We start from the raw sequence: 13,375 nt of genomic DNA on the forward strand, positions 1-13,375 counted from the left end.
TTGAGTGACTTTGACAAGGGCCAAATTGTGATGGCTAGACGACTGGGTCAGAGCATCTCCAAACCTGCAGCTCTTGTGGGGGGTTCCCGGTCTGCAGAGGTCAGTACCTATCAAAAGTGGTCCAAGGAAGAAAAAGAACCGGAGACAGGGTCATGGGTGGCCACGGCTAATTGATGCATGTGGGGAGCGAAGGCTGGCCCGTGTGGTCCGATCCAACAGACGAGCTACTGTAGCTCAAACTGCTGAAACAGTTAATGCTGGTTCTGATAGAAAGGTGTCACACACAGTGCATCACAGTTTGTTGGTATGGGGCTGCAGAACATTCTGACCACCAGGGTGCCTAGGTGTTCAGAAAGTTGTTGCTGATCGGTGTATATATGAAAAGCACTAAATGTTTTATACCATAATGAAATGACCAAGCAGGAAGGTATATATTTCCTAGAAAGGTCATGTTCCATCAGCCCTCGTTGTAACATTCAACTCCTTCAGCCAAGCAGCCCTGGTCTTCCCCGCATGAGAGTGGCTTAAAGAAGACATTTATTCCTTTGTTATCTAGACTTTTGATCCCGAACAATCCTCCAGCTCATTGCTGGGTCTATATCTATTGACAGATGGCTCCGTTGGGACCAGTAAAACAAGTGCACTTAATGGCTTTGAAATAGGGGACCTATGAGGGTTTTAATAGCTGTGTGACACCTCACCTGTGTGATTGAGCTCAAGCTGTCAGACTGATGGTAATGTGAGATCAGACTGTGTGATGTATGTGTCACGTAAAGGTGAGGTCGTGGGTAAATGAGACATCCTTATGAAGGGACTGCGCCTTAATGAGAGCAGGTTTGTAAGGTGTATCAGTTAAATATGTCATTCAAAATCACGAGGTTGGTTTATCTGGCATATTTAAATTTTATTTCTTAAATTCTGATACTGAAATATTATTTAGTGAGTTATAACAAACATGGTATTCAGTTTTTGGAAGGAGCCAGTCTTTCTGAAAAGAAAGGAGAGAGGGAGATATTAAAAATAAAATCGTGTATAGAGAGGCTTATTGGAATAATGTCTTGGTTGCCATGCCACCCAATAGTATGAATAATGAATTCAATATCACTCCATTCTTATTGTAATTTCTAATATTTGGTATTGCTTTCCAGTTTGACAGTGATGGTTTAGCGGTCTGAGAAATGTCAGCAATGTGTGACATCTTACAGAAACTTAATATAGATACATATCCAGAGATATGTTTGTCGAAAGAAATCCTATCTCTTATATTCCCTCATTGTGTACATACACAGTTTTCCTGTGAAAGTATGGTAGGTCGAATATTGAGTCTGTACACTGTGATGAAGGCAGTTTGGGTAATCATTACATGTATGTATAAAGTCTAATGTTGCCAGATTCCTCAAGTAATTAACTGAGTGAGTACATTGTTATCATAACTGATAGAAATGATGACATCAAATCTGTGACCATATTAACCGTAAAAGTATTATTTACTCAAACAATTTAAGCATTTTTTAAAAACTTATTTGAAATGTATTAACATAATTTATCTGAATAAAGTAAGACAAACTTAAGTGAATCTTATTTATACAAATGTTACCTCTCAAGTTTATTTAGTTTTCTTCCAGTAAAGCAAATTATTACATTATCTGTCAAAACAGCTGACGTATAAAAACAATTAATTATCAAAATGGTTGCCAATTAGTTTTCTGTGGATCAAGTAATCTAATTGTTACTGCTTGAAGTTCTTAACATTAGCCCACTTGTTTTTTTATGTCACTAACATCAAATCTTTTGTGGGATTAAGTTATGTTAACCTTCTTATTTCATTAAGATATGCTGTTTTACAGTGTGCCATGCAAGCATGCTGGTCTGCCCATCGAGAGCAACTTATCATTCTGGCAACCTCCTGAGAAAAAACAGCAGGTGAGGGCGGACCACTTCTGTCCAGCATTCCTACGGCACTATACCTACAGAGAAGGCACAAGAGGCAAAGGGACGCAAATGTAGTTGCAGTGGATCAGGTGAGATCAGGTCTGATCAGCAGATAGATAAAATTGACAGCAGGATAAAATAATTAGACTCTGTTGGACAGCATTATGTTGACATGAACTGAATTTGGCTCCGTCTTTTCTCAAGAATTCCGACCTCTTCACCACTACTGTACCTCCTGTTTTCTATTACTTTATGTTTTTTATGTTGTTTGTGAATGTACCATTCACCAAGATGAGACACTCATTCACATTCAGAGCATAAATGTGCTGCTCATCAGGAGCCAATAATATTTTCATAGAAAATCAGTTCTCAGTTACTCTGTGAATAACACACATGCAGTTTACATGTCACGTCTGATGTGCTGTAACATAAACTGATTTTTAGAGGGCATGGAGAAATATATGCAAACTTAGGATGCCATCTTGTGGTAAAATATGTCAACAACACATAAGCGTTGGTGTGATGACAAAAACCTGAACTGATGCGTGTGTTATTTTTAGTTGATTACCTTCTGCACAAAGCCTTTATCAAATGTTTAATTTGGAAAAGAGAGAGAGAGAGAGAGAGAGAGAGAGAGAGAGAGAGAGAGAGAGAGAGTCACATGATATAAAATACATGAAAAAAGCACACCACAAATTATATATACTTCATAAGAAATAAGAAAATGAAATCTCTGCATTTATACCAATGGGAATGAGGGTACCAAGGAAGGAATATCTCTCTTTGGAGAAGGATTCTGTCCCCATTGCCACCTCTCTGTGGCATCCCTTATAATGTACTTCACTCAAGTTCAGGTTAAGACATCATGATTACAAATATCTTCATAGATCCTAGTTTTTAACTCTTTAGTAGAGAATTTTAACAGATGAACCACATTGTATAACAAGTGATTCTGACCTTGACCTTTGATATTCTATTCAAATCTAATTTCCTGACATTTTTCTCAGTCTGGCTGCTCAGATCACATCTCTTCTCTGTCCACACACTGTCGGGGTGTTAATGCAACACAGCACTGGGCATGAACTATGCATGTATTGGGTCTATTTTGCTAAGTAAACCATGCATGAACAGAAGTTGCAAAAAGCAACATTTTAAAGCCTAAATTGTACATATTTAAGAAAATAAGTTTTCTTCAGGTAACTGGTTGTGATCAGGTTTCTTAAAGCGAGACACTGCAGGCAAAATGTGCAAATACACATTTAGGTGTATTTTCTCCACTGTCTGTTTGCACCTAGATTTCACCATTAGATAAGGCATAATCTGCAAATCTAAATATAACCATATAATTTCAGAAAACTTAAATTTTCTTACATTTCAGAGAAATACTCATTAGTTGCAGCCCTAATCTCATCAGTATGAGCAGTTTCTACAGTAAAAGTCTAATGATTTCAAGCTTCAGAAAAAGAATGGGAGAGTTTGGTATGTTTTTAACTGGTTATGAAACATTCTCAATTTAATACTGATGCCTGTTATTGTTAATGTCTGCCAATGGATCGGAGTCAGTCGGATTCCCATTGAAACCAATGAAATGAAATGGTAGAAACACTACAGCTTTTATCCACAGGGGCCGCTAGAATCAACGGAAAATGAGTAATAAACACATAAGAGAACAATTTAGATCACATTAGAAAATGGATCGCCAGGTCTTTTTTGCCTCTCAGGACCTCCGTAGCTAGGGACTCAAGGTAACAACAGAGAAAAAGATTATAGACCAAACTGATATTTTTCTAAATAATATGATGTAGATTGAGCTCCCAAATTAGTATAATAACCACAGAGGAAGAGTGGAAGGTCTGTGTTCACTGTTTAGAAACTCCCTGTGCTGCCTGGCAGGCCACGCTCAGGGCCAACACTCACTCATTCAAATTATAAATTATATTTAGTGTTAGACAGCTCGCGAGTCAAATTAGTACTAATGTTTCGTTGTCATTTTCACTAATTGTTGTTGTATCTCAATGTCAGTGAGATAAATTGAGTACATTTTATACTAAACCTCTCTTTCATAACCTGTCAAACACACACTTCAAGCCACAGAGTCTGCTGGTCTCCTCTCCTAATTGAACATGTGTATTCCCTGACACGCGTGTACAGATGCATGCATACACACGCTTGCACACTCTCCCTTTTAGAGTGCTTCGTGTTTTTGCCTGGTGTCAGAGCAGTTGCCATGGAGATGGGCGACACACTGAAACGAGGGAGGTCTGTCACAGGAGATGTGTTCAGCTTTCAGAGAGAGGTCTGTATGTGTCGGCAAAAATATTAACAGCACAGTTGTAAATAATACTATAAACTATGTCTGAATTCCATTTAGTTGCTTCACTTTCAGGGTCTTGGTAGTGTGCATAGAGGGAAACGCTGTCATTGTTAATGTCAAAATGTCTGCTGGGAAGTGAGATGGTGTCATCTGTTGTGGTCATGTCCTCAGTCACAAGAGTTCTGGCAATAGCCGTGAATTTATTACTCACGATGTTGACTATGAAGTATTTCCATACCAATTGTGTATAATGATATGCACTTAATTTAATATTTTGTTTAATATTTTTAAAGCTGCAGAAGGTAACTTTTATAAAAATAACTTTTTGTCATATTTGCTGAAACTTTCACTGTATCCTGACAGTAGAACATGAGACAGATAATCTGTGAAAAATCACACGTCTTTCTGTCTTTCTCGGCTCTGATTGATTGTTTCCGGTGGATTCTTTCAAATGCCATTAGGAGCACTAGGAGGAGCCAGGGGAACCTGATTGTTTCAGGATATAGTGAACATTCTGCAAGTTTGAGAATTTACCTTGAGGCTTACAATGATGCTTAGTTTTTCAGGCTCTTTTTAAATATTTGCTTTCAATCTTCTGAAATAATTAATAAAAAAATATTAAAAGGGGATATCAGTCTTTGGTTGAACTGCTCATAGCTTGACACCTGCTATAGTCTTTAGGCTAGGCATACCAGTTGGAAACCTGTGTTTGACAGTAAGGGAACTGGGTAACCATTTGGTTTAAGTAGATCTCCTTCTGACCTTCAGGGAAAACATTGGGGTTTATACAGGTGACTCTAAATAAACCTGTGTGTGTTTGCACAAGGTGGTCCGTGCTTGCAAACAGACGAGTAACATTTATGACACTGTAGTGCGTGAGCTCAGTGCTCTGGGTGGTAAGCATTAATGTTGTCAGTGTAGGCTGTGTGTGTGTGTGTGTGTGTGTGTGTGTGTGTGTGTGTGTGTGTGTGTGTGTGTGTGTGTGTGTGTGTGTGTGTGTGTTTCGACTTGTGTGTTAATGTGATCTGTCTGTAGGAGACACAGCAGCCTTGGATGTGAACAGTAATCTCAGCTGGCAGTGCGTGTATGTGCATGTATATGTGTGCATGGAGGACACACTCTACTCTCTGGCTCTACTGGGAGTCATCCGGAGGAACAGCACATACTGTATGATTACATTTACACATCATCTCTGTCAAGTTACTGCACAGGTGAATTATAAACTGATGTATGCAGACACACAGAGAAAGCACCAGAATACCACCAAGCTTATTTCAGTCTAAATAATAAAGGAGAGCAGTTACTCGTTTGTAAGTGCTATACAAAAAGAAAATGAATTTAACATGTTATAATACTACAATACACACACACATAAATATATGTATTCTACGTATTGAAGGTTATACTATATGTATATTCCAATGAATGCAATTCATTTTTTTGTTCAGTCTGATGACTAAAGGTCAACTGGCTGGAATTCAAAGTTAAAAGTAGCCCTATGAAGCGCTGCAGAAGAATAACAAGCACACTGGAGCTGCAACGATTAGGCGGTTAACAGATTGGTTGTCAACTATTAAGTGATATGCCAACTATTTTGATGATCAACATTTTGGTAATTTTTTAAGGAAAAATGTCTAAATTCTCTGATTTCAGCTTCTTAGATGTAGATATTTCTGCTTTCTTTACTCCTTTATGACAGTAAAGTGAATATCTTTGGGCTGTGGACAAAACAAGACATCTGAGGACGGGGCTTTGGCAAACACTAATTTTTCAACATTTTCTGACATTTTATGGACCAAACAACTAATCAATTAATTTAGAAACACTGGAATAAATACACAAAAATACAGTACTATCCAAAGTTGTGATACGTTTGTATATGTACTGATATTGTCTGTATGCAGAAGATTTCAGACTGGATCTTTGACGGATTATATGTTTATTTTTTTACATGATATGATATGATACAAAAATCTAAATATAGATCTATAACCTTGTATACTGTTGGATGTTTCCAGATACAGGCCATTTTTTTATCCAGTGAAAATGATTGACAGATGAATAGATAATGACAATAATATATGAGAATTTCTATTCTGTTGTCTGACTCTATGAACTAGTTTTATTCAACTGTAGGGAACTCTTTAAACCACTAGGTGGAGTTAGAGCACAGTCTACAGTAAAACAGCATGGTGCAACAGCCCAGTGCGCATTTGTGTATAATTTACTCAACGTGGCATGTAACATTATATTGAATCAACCCTAAGGTTGGAGACCCCAGGCCTGCAAAGAGCTCAAACACATAGCAAAAAATAAGACAGAGAATAACACTTTAGTTATGTTTGGGCAAGACTGTTCTATATCTGCAATCTAAGACTTATCTAATGTCCACACTGGCACTCTGGACTGAAAAATGCAACTTTATACAAAAGATGTTAAATCATATTTAAGACATTTTATATAGGGCTGAGTCTTTGCTGCAGCAGCCATAGGTTCTAATCAGACCTGCAGCCCTTTGCTGCGTATCATCCCCTCTCTCTATCTCCCCCTTTCCTGTCTGTCTTCAGCTGTCCTATCCAATGGAAGCACTCCAACAATTTGTTCTAGAACTTACTACTGATGCTAAACTTTAGCTAAAGTTACTCTAGATGGCATTACCTTGGCCTCTAGCACCACTGTCAGGAATCTTGGAGTTATCTTTGATCAGGATTTGTCATTTAATTCCCACATAAAGCAGACCTCTAGGACTGCCTTCTTTCATTTACGTAATATTACAAAAATTAGACACATCCTATCACAGACAGATGCAGAAAAACTAATCATGCTTGTACTTCAAGGCTGGATTATCATTTTATTTCGGTTGCCCCAATAAGTCCATTAAAACGCTCCAATTAACTCAGAACGCTGCAGCACGAGTACTGACAGGAACAAAAAAAAAAAAAAACTTTCCCTGTCCCTCCTGTAAAATGTATAAGAATAGAATTTAAAATCCTCCTCCTCACCTATAAAGCTCTTCATGGTCAGGCCCCTTCATATCTTAAAGAGCTCATAGTACCCTATTACCCCACTAGAACACTACGTTCTCTGAATGCTGGGCTACTTGTGGTTCCTATAGTCTCTAAAAGTAGAGCAGGGCCGGCTAGTTACCAAGCCTTCCTGGGAACCAGCCGTTGTGGTTCCAGACACCCTTCCACATTCAGAGTAGGCTTAAGACATTCCTTTGATAAAGCTTATAGTTAGACTGGATCAGGTGAGTCCTGAACCATCCCTTAGTTATGTGCTATAGGCCTAGACTATCGGGGATTTCCCATGGTGCACTGAGTCCTCCCTTCCTTTCCTCTCTTCTGCACTCATTCATGTCCTTTAATGCATGTTACTAACTCCACTTTCCCGGGTTTTGTGCGTCGCAGTCTCGTGGATCCTGGTGCCTCCTGCCATGGTCCTGCTTGACTGCCATTGTATATCATGATATTGTTGTTGTTATTATTATTATTATTATTATTATTATTATTATTATTACTACTACAGTTACTATTATTACTATATTGTCCCCCATCGTTGTCGTCACCGTCCTCATCCTCTTCTTCATGATCATCATCAGTCACTACTATTAGTGTAGTTGTTGCTACTGTTGTTGCTGTGCACCTTTTTCTGTTTTCCTTTGTCGTTCTTGTTTTTCTCTCTCTCTCAAATTCAAATTCAATTCAATTTAAATTCAAAATGGGCTTTATTGGCAGGAAAGTTTTTTTAAAAAACAATATTGCCAAAGCAAAGCATCAAAATACAATACAATAAATTGAAATATTCAGACAATACACAATATGAACGATATATACATTATGAACATTATATTAGTTATATATATAGTGTGTGTGTGTGTGTGTGTGTGTCTGTGTGTGTGTGTGTGTGTGTGCCTCGATCACTCACTGTGTGTGGCATGTTAATACATACTGGGCAGCAAGGTGTGCCCGCTCTCCTTCTCCAAGGAGTATTTTTAATTTGGAGAGGTCGTTCAGCTCTTTGAAATCTGGTACCAAAGAGCTGAACTTGTTCAAATACATTTTTCTCGTATCATTTAATTTTGTACATTGTAGGAGAAAGTGCATCTCTGTCTCAACCTCACCTGTCGACCAGTGACCACATTTTCTGTTTTCTTTTGGTTGCCATGATTGTTTGTGTCTTCCTGTTTGGATTGGCAGTTTGTGGTCACTGAGCCTGTACTTGGTTAGGATCTGTCTCTGCTTTCTATCTCTGACAGTAGAGAGATATTCTGCTCATTCATAATCTCTTTTAAGGGCAAGATAACATTCCAATCTACTTTGGCTTTTAGCTGTTTCTTCCCAATGGTCCAGATAGCTTTCTTTACATTGTGCTATCATTTGCTTTACTCTGATTAATGTTTGTAGAGCAGTGTTGTTGTGAGGCTGGTCAGAGTGTGTCTGAGAGGGGGCAGTTAGCCTCAGTACCAACTGACATAGGGGACTCTTTTCTGGGCTCAGCTCTTGGGTTTGGAGGGCTTTGGAGTGGAGGGTGTCTCTGGGGCTGGATTTCAGGTGGTTAAAAAAGTTGAGCGTTCTCTTCTGAATGTTAATTATCAGTGGGTATCTGCCTGATTCTGCTCTACATGCATTTGTTGGTGTGTTTCTGTGTACGTGTAAAATGTATCTGCAGAATTCTGCATGTAGAGATTCTGTTGGATGTTTGTCCCAACGGGTAAAGCTCTGATGACTGATGACATGCAGCAAAGGGCCGCAGGTCGGATTCTAACCCTGGGCTGCTGCAGCAAGGACTCAGCCTCAGTACATGGGTCGCAAGCTCTACCCACTGAGCTAACAGGGCGCCCCATTTCTGTCTTTCAGACAACAATTAGTGATGCCTGACAAAGCTTATTTCCCTAAACTGGTAGTGCGAAATCAGAATAATCCTCTTATTCTCATCCTAATTATTGTTATGGCTTTGGATTTCAGTTTAGTTAGTTCCTGTTTTATGTTAAAAGATTCCTTGCTCACGTGTGTTGTTTAACTTCACTTCCTGTCTTTGTCTGTTTTCCCGCCAATTTTAATGGTCCCGCCCTGATTAGTTATACCTGTGTCTTGTTCTCCTTCCCTGACCTGTGCATTAAGTCTTTGTGTGTCTTTGTTCCATTGACAGTTCGTCTTTGTCTGCATGTCAAGCGTTCCCACAAGTTTCGCAGTGTGTTTTGGACTTTCTGTTTTTTTTATTGGATTCTGGATTTCTTGTCTCTCTGTTTTGGATTTGTTTGCCTGTTGTCAGTAAGCTTTGTCCCTTTTGTTTAAATAAATTGTTGAACTGATCCTGTCTGCCTGCTGCTGTGTCCACGGATAATTATTGCTTCAAAAAGAAGTGTTTTGTATGAGGTGTGATAAATACACCAAATGTAGCTTGTACACTAAAGCCTTGTTCACACTAAGGATGGGTCGATACACGATATTTTTCACATATCATGATAAACGTGCTTGCTCATGGTGGTACTGTTGGGTCTCTGTAAATAATGTTTTAAAGGAGTTCGGTCTAGACCTGCTCTATTTGAAAAGTGTCCTGAGATAGCTTCTGTTATGAATTGGCGCTATACAAATAAAATTCAATTGAATTGAATTGAACTCTCAGATAATTATATCCTGGTAAATTTCCATTATTGAGATAACTGACGGCCCTCATATGCTTGACTTGGAAAGGCAATCTTCCTTAATAAAGTGCAGTCCTATACTGATTTCCTGATTTCTTTTAATTGCCACAAGGGGGAGCCCACATGTCATTCCAAAATCCTAATGGTTCAGGGGTCCCACAGCTTCCCAGCACTGGATACTGTGGCTCAGAGGTAGAGCGGGTCGTCCACTAATCGGAAGGTTGTTGGTTTGATCCCCGGCTCGTCTCGCTGCATGTCAAAGTGTCCTTGAGCAAGACAGTGAACCCCAAATTGGTATATGAGTGTGTGTGAATGATGAGTTTCCGTTCTGGTGAGCAGTTGGCACGTTGCATGGCAGCCACAGCCATCAATGTATGAATGTGTGTGGACGAAAGACGAGAAAGACGCTATATAAGTACAGTCCATTTACCATTTACCATTTGTAGTCATAAACAACCAACAACCGTGCAAACACTTCTGGGAGATTTCGAGATTTCAAAATGGACCAACTGCTGAATCTGCAAAGACTGGGTGGTGAATGAGTAGCAGCACGAATTAACTGACGGCAGAGAGGGAATCATATTTAAAAAGACAGCATCAAGATGATTGGCTCATGATGCATAGTGCTATTAGATAGTTGATTCACAATCAACAGCCCCTGATAATGACAGAAAGGTAACTGAATGAGCATGCATAAGAGGAGTGCTAAAGAACAGTCTTGTTTTTTGCTAAAAGCATTATTATTATTATCAGGGTACTTCATGATTTAGTTGTTACCCTCCTCTACCTGTGTGTCATGCAGCGTGTTTACATGACTACATTTCCCTCAAACACACTGACCAAATATTAAAGATGATTTCTGAATGAATCTGGATCATAATGTGTCTCTGAGGCAAGATGAGCATCCTGATTTTGCACCTAAAATTCAATCAAACACTCATTATAGTTTCCTCCATTATAACAAACTCCATCATTCCATGATGACTTCTTACAGATCACAGCCATGGTGGGTTTGCATGAGATTAACAGCCCAGAGGATGTCTACAGTTCCTACGAATCACAAGAGAAATCCAGGTCGTAGTCCCAGCCCAATGGGACAAAGCATTATAACCAAGCTGGGAATAGAACACAGGATGTGGATTCAGGTGTGAACCGATCAGAGGTGAATTTAAACAGGTAAGTAGAATCAGAACAGACAGATACAGTTAGAGAAGTAAAAACCGTACTAATCTGTGTAATACCAGCCAGGGTATAAAGGCATCACTAGGGCTGTGTATTGGCAAGATGGTTTTAATCTCTTGTTAGTTCAGAGTTCATGGCCAGCCTGAGCACCCACCTTAGAAATAACTTTTGTACTGACAAATTAATTTTACCCATTAATACAAATATGATTTTAGAAAAAAAATGTTATGACACAATTTATACAATCATAGCATGTAAAAATAAATTATTAAGAAAGTGTTTTTAGTTGTTTATGGTCACGTAAGATGACATTTATTTTTTTTATGCCCAAAACTCTCAGTATACAGGGTAAAATACAGTTAAAAGAAACTTAACATACATAAAATAAAAATGTACATACATGTTGAATTAAAAATAATAAAACTAAAGCAATAAAAAAAAGCAAATGATGGTTAATATTTATGTAGTATGTTACAAACGTTACAAGCAATATAGGAAGCAACTGTACAAGACAGTTACCATGTTACTATTTTACAAATCACCAGAATTATAACTGACACTAGGTAAGGTGTATATTAACATGAAAACTGAAGAAGGAAGATTTTTTTTTTAAATATATTTTTTATTCTATTCTTTAACTTTTTGTTTCAGATTGAAGATTTGGTTAGCTGTGGTTGGCAGTGTCAGACACAGTCCTGTCTGTGTGTGTCCTCATGCTTCTGAAGCAGACACTGCCAACCACTGCACATGATTAAATGAGCAACCAGCCACTAAACAATGGCCACATCATTTATCTGTTGGTTGTTTTACACTTGTTACAGTGTTGAGGCCCACCGGGACAAATAACGCACATCATCATAATTACAGTCAGCAGCAGCTGCCACAGAGGGAGACATATAACCCTGTTCACACATTCAACATGCTCTACATTATCCAATCAGTCACTATCAGACTGGCCTTCCCACAAACCCACTGAGCAGAGCTTATGAGATGTTTATTCAAAAGGCAGCGTAAATATCAGACATTTGCAAATATTCTAACACCTAATCAAGCTGATACATATTTACTTTGGAACAGCCGTGTGTTGCCTCTCCTTAGAGATAGCTTTAGTTGCAGGGATTATAGTAAACTGATTACATGAATGTAATGTGTAAATGATAATAAGATTCCTAGACCTGTGGACATGTCATTACATTTGTGTTTACTCAAAATATGTGTAATGTGACAGACAGGCCCACTTTTAAAGATAAATATTTTAATTGAGAAAAAGCTGAAATTCTGGGGGAAAGAAGTTGTAATATTGTGAGAGTTAAGTCACAACTTTACTAGTAAAAGGTATTTAACAGAATAAACAATAAAATCATCTTATTTTACATTAAATATGGAATTCTATGGCTGTTTTATGATCATTCTATGTCTTTTTCATGTGAAGCATGTCATTTCTTTAAAGCACTTTGAGCTGCTTTTCTTGTATGTGCTATAGAAATAAAGTTACTTATTATACATAGTTATGATTAGTATTGTGATTGTGATAATGATGGTGATTATTATGATTATAATTATAATTTTATTATACTTTTAAAACCAAATCATACTTTTATGAGTATGTGTTTATGAGATAAGGGTGTAATTAAAAAAAGCTTTTTACAAGCTAAAGTCCTTGTTTTACAAGAAAAGGTTCTATTACAAGATCATATTAGAAAAATTGTATAATATTATTAAGTTAAAGTTTTTTGGAGAATAAAAGTAATAAAAATGGTAAACAAATATGAAAATATTAATAGATATTTGTTGTAATATTACTAGAAACAACCATAGTAGTATATGATATAGTTGTAGTAAATGGTAAATGGTAAATGGACCTGTACTTGTATAGCGCCTTTCTAGTCTTCCGACCACTCAAAGCGCTTTTACACTACGTGCCACATTCACCCTTTCACACACATTCACTCAGTGATGGCAAAGTCCATCAAACAGAAACTAACATTCATACACATTCACACACCGATGCATGGCATCAGGAGCAATTTGGGGTTCAGTATCTTGCTCAAGGATACTTCGACATGTGGCACCAGGAGCCGGGGATCGAACCCACAACCTTCCGCCCTAGTAGTACAAGTATAGTCCTAGTATGAGGATGAAGCTGTAATGAAGTTAGTAATACTTTTCCAAAAATAAAAATATGTTCAAATTAAAAACTCAAAAATGTTGTTAATTCACACTTTGTTCTAGTAACACAGTTAGCTTTCACTAAACATATTTTCACAGATTTTAAGACACTGAAGTCAGATCCAGTCAGT

At 37.9% G+C, this 13,375-nt stretch overlaps 1 long non-coding RNA gene across 1 annotated transcript in view; it reads right to left on the bottom strand.

The window, feature by feature from the left end:
* The window catches only part of LOC127354591 (uncharacterized), a 235,707-nt gene extending 222,574 nt beyond the window's left edge, over positions 1-13,133 (bottom strand). The window contains exon 1 of the long non-coding RNA XR_007881592.1: positions 12,938-13,133. This is a non-coding gene — a long non-coding RNA (uncharacterized LOC127354591). The remainder of the gene's footprint in view (positions 1-12,937) is intronic.
* Positions 13,134-13,375: the final 242 nt, after the last annotated feature.

This window comes from Dicentrarchus labrax, unplaced genomic scaffold (assembly GCF_905237075.1).
Source record: "Dicentrarchus labrax unplaced genomic scaffold, dlabrax2021, whole genome shotgun sequence".
Classification (NCBI taxonomy): domain Eukaryota; kingdom Metazoa; phylum Chordata; class Actinopteri; family Moronidae; genus Dicentrarchus; species Dicentrarchus labrax.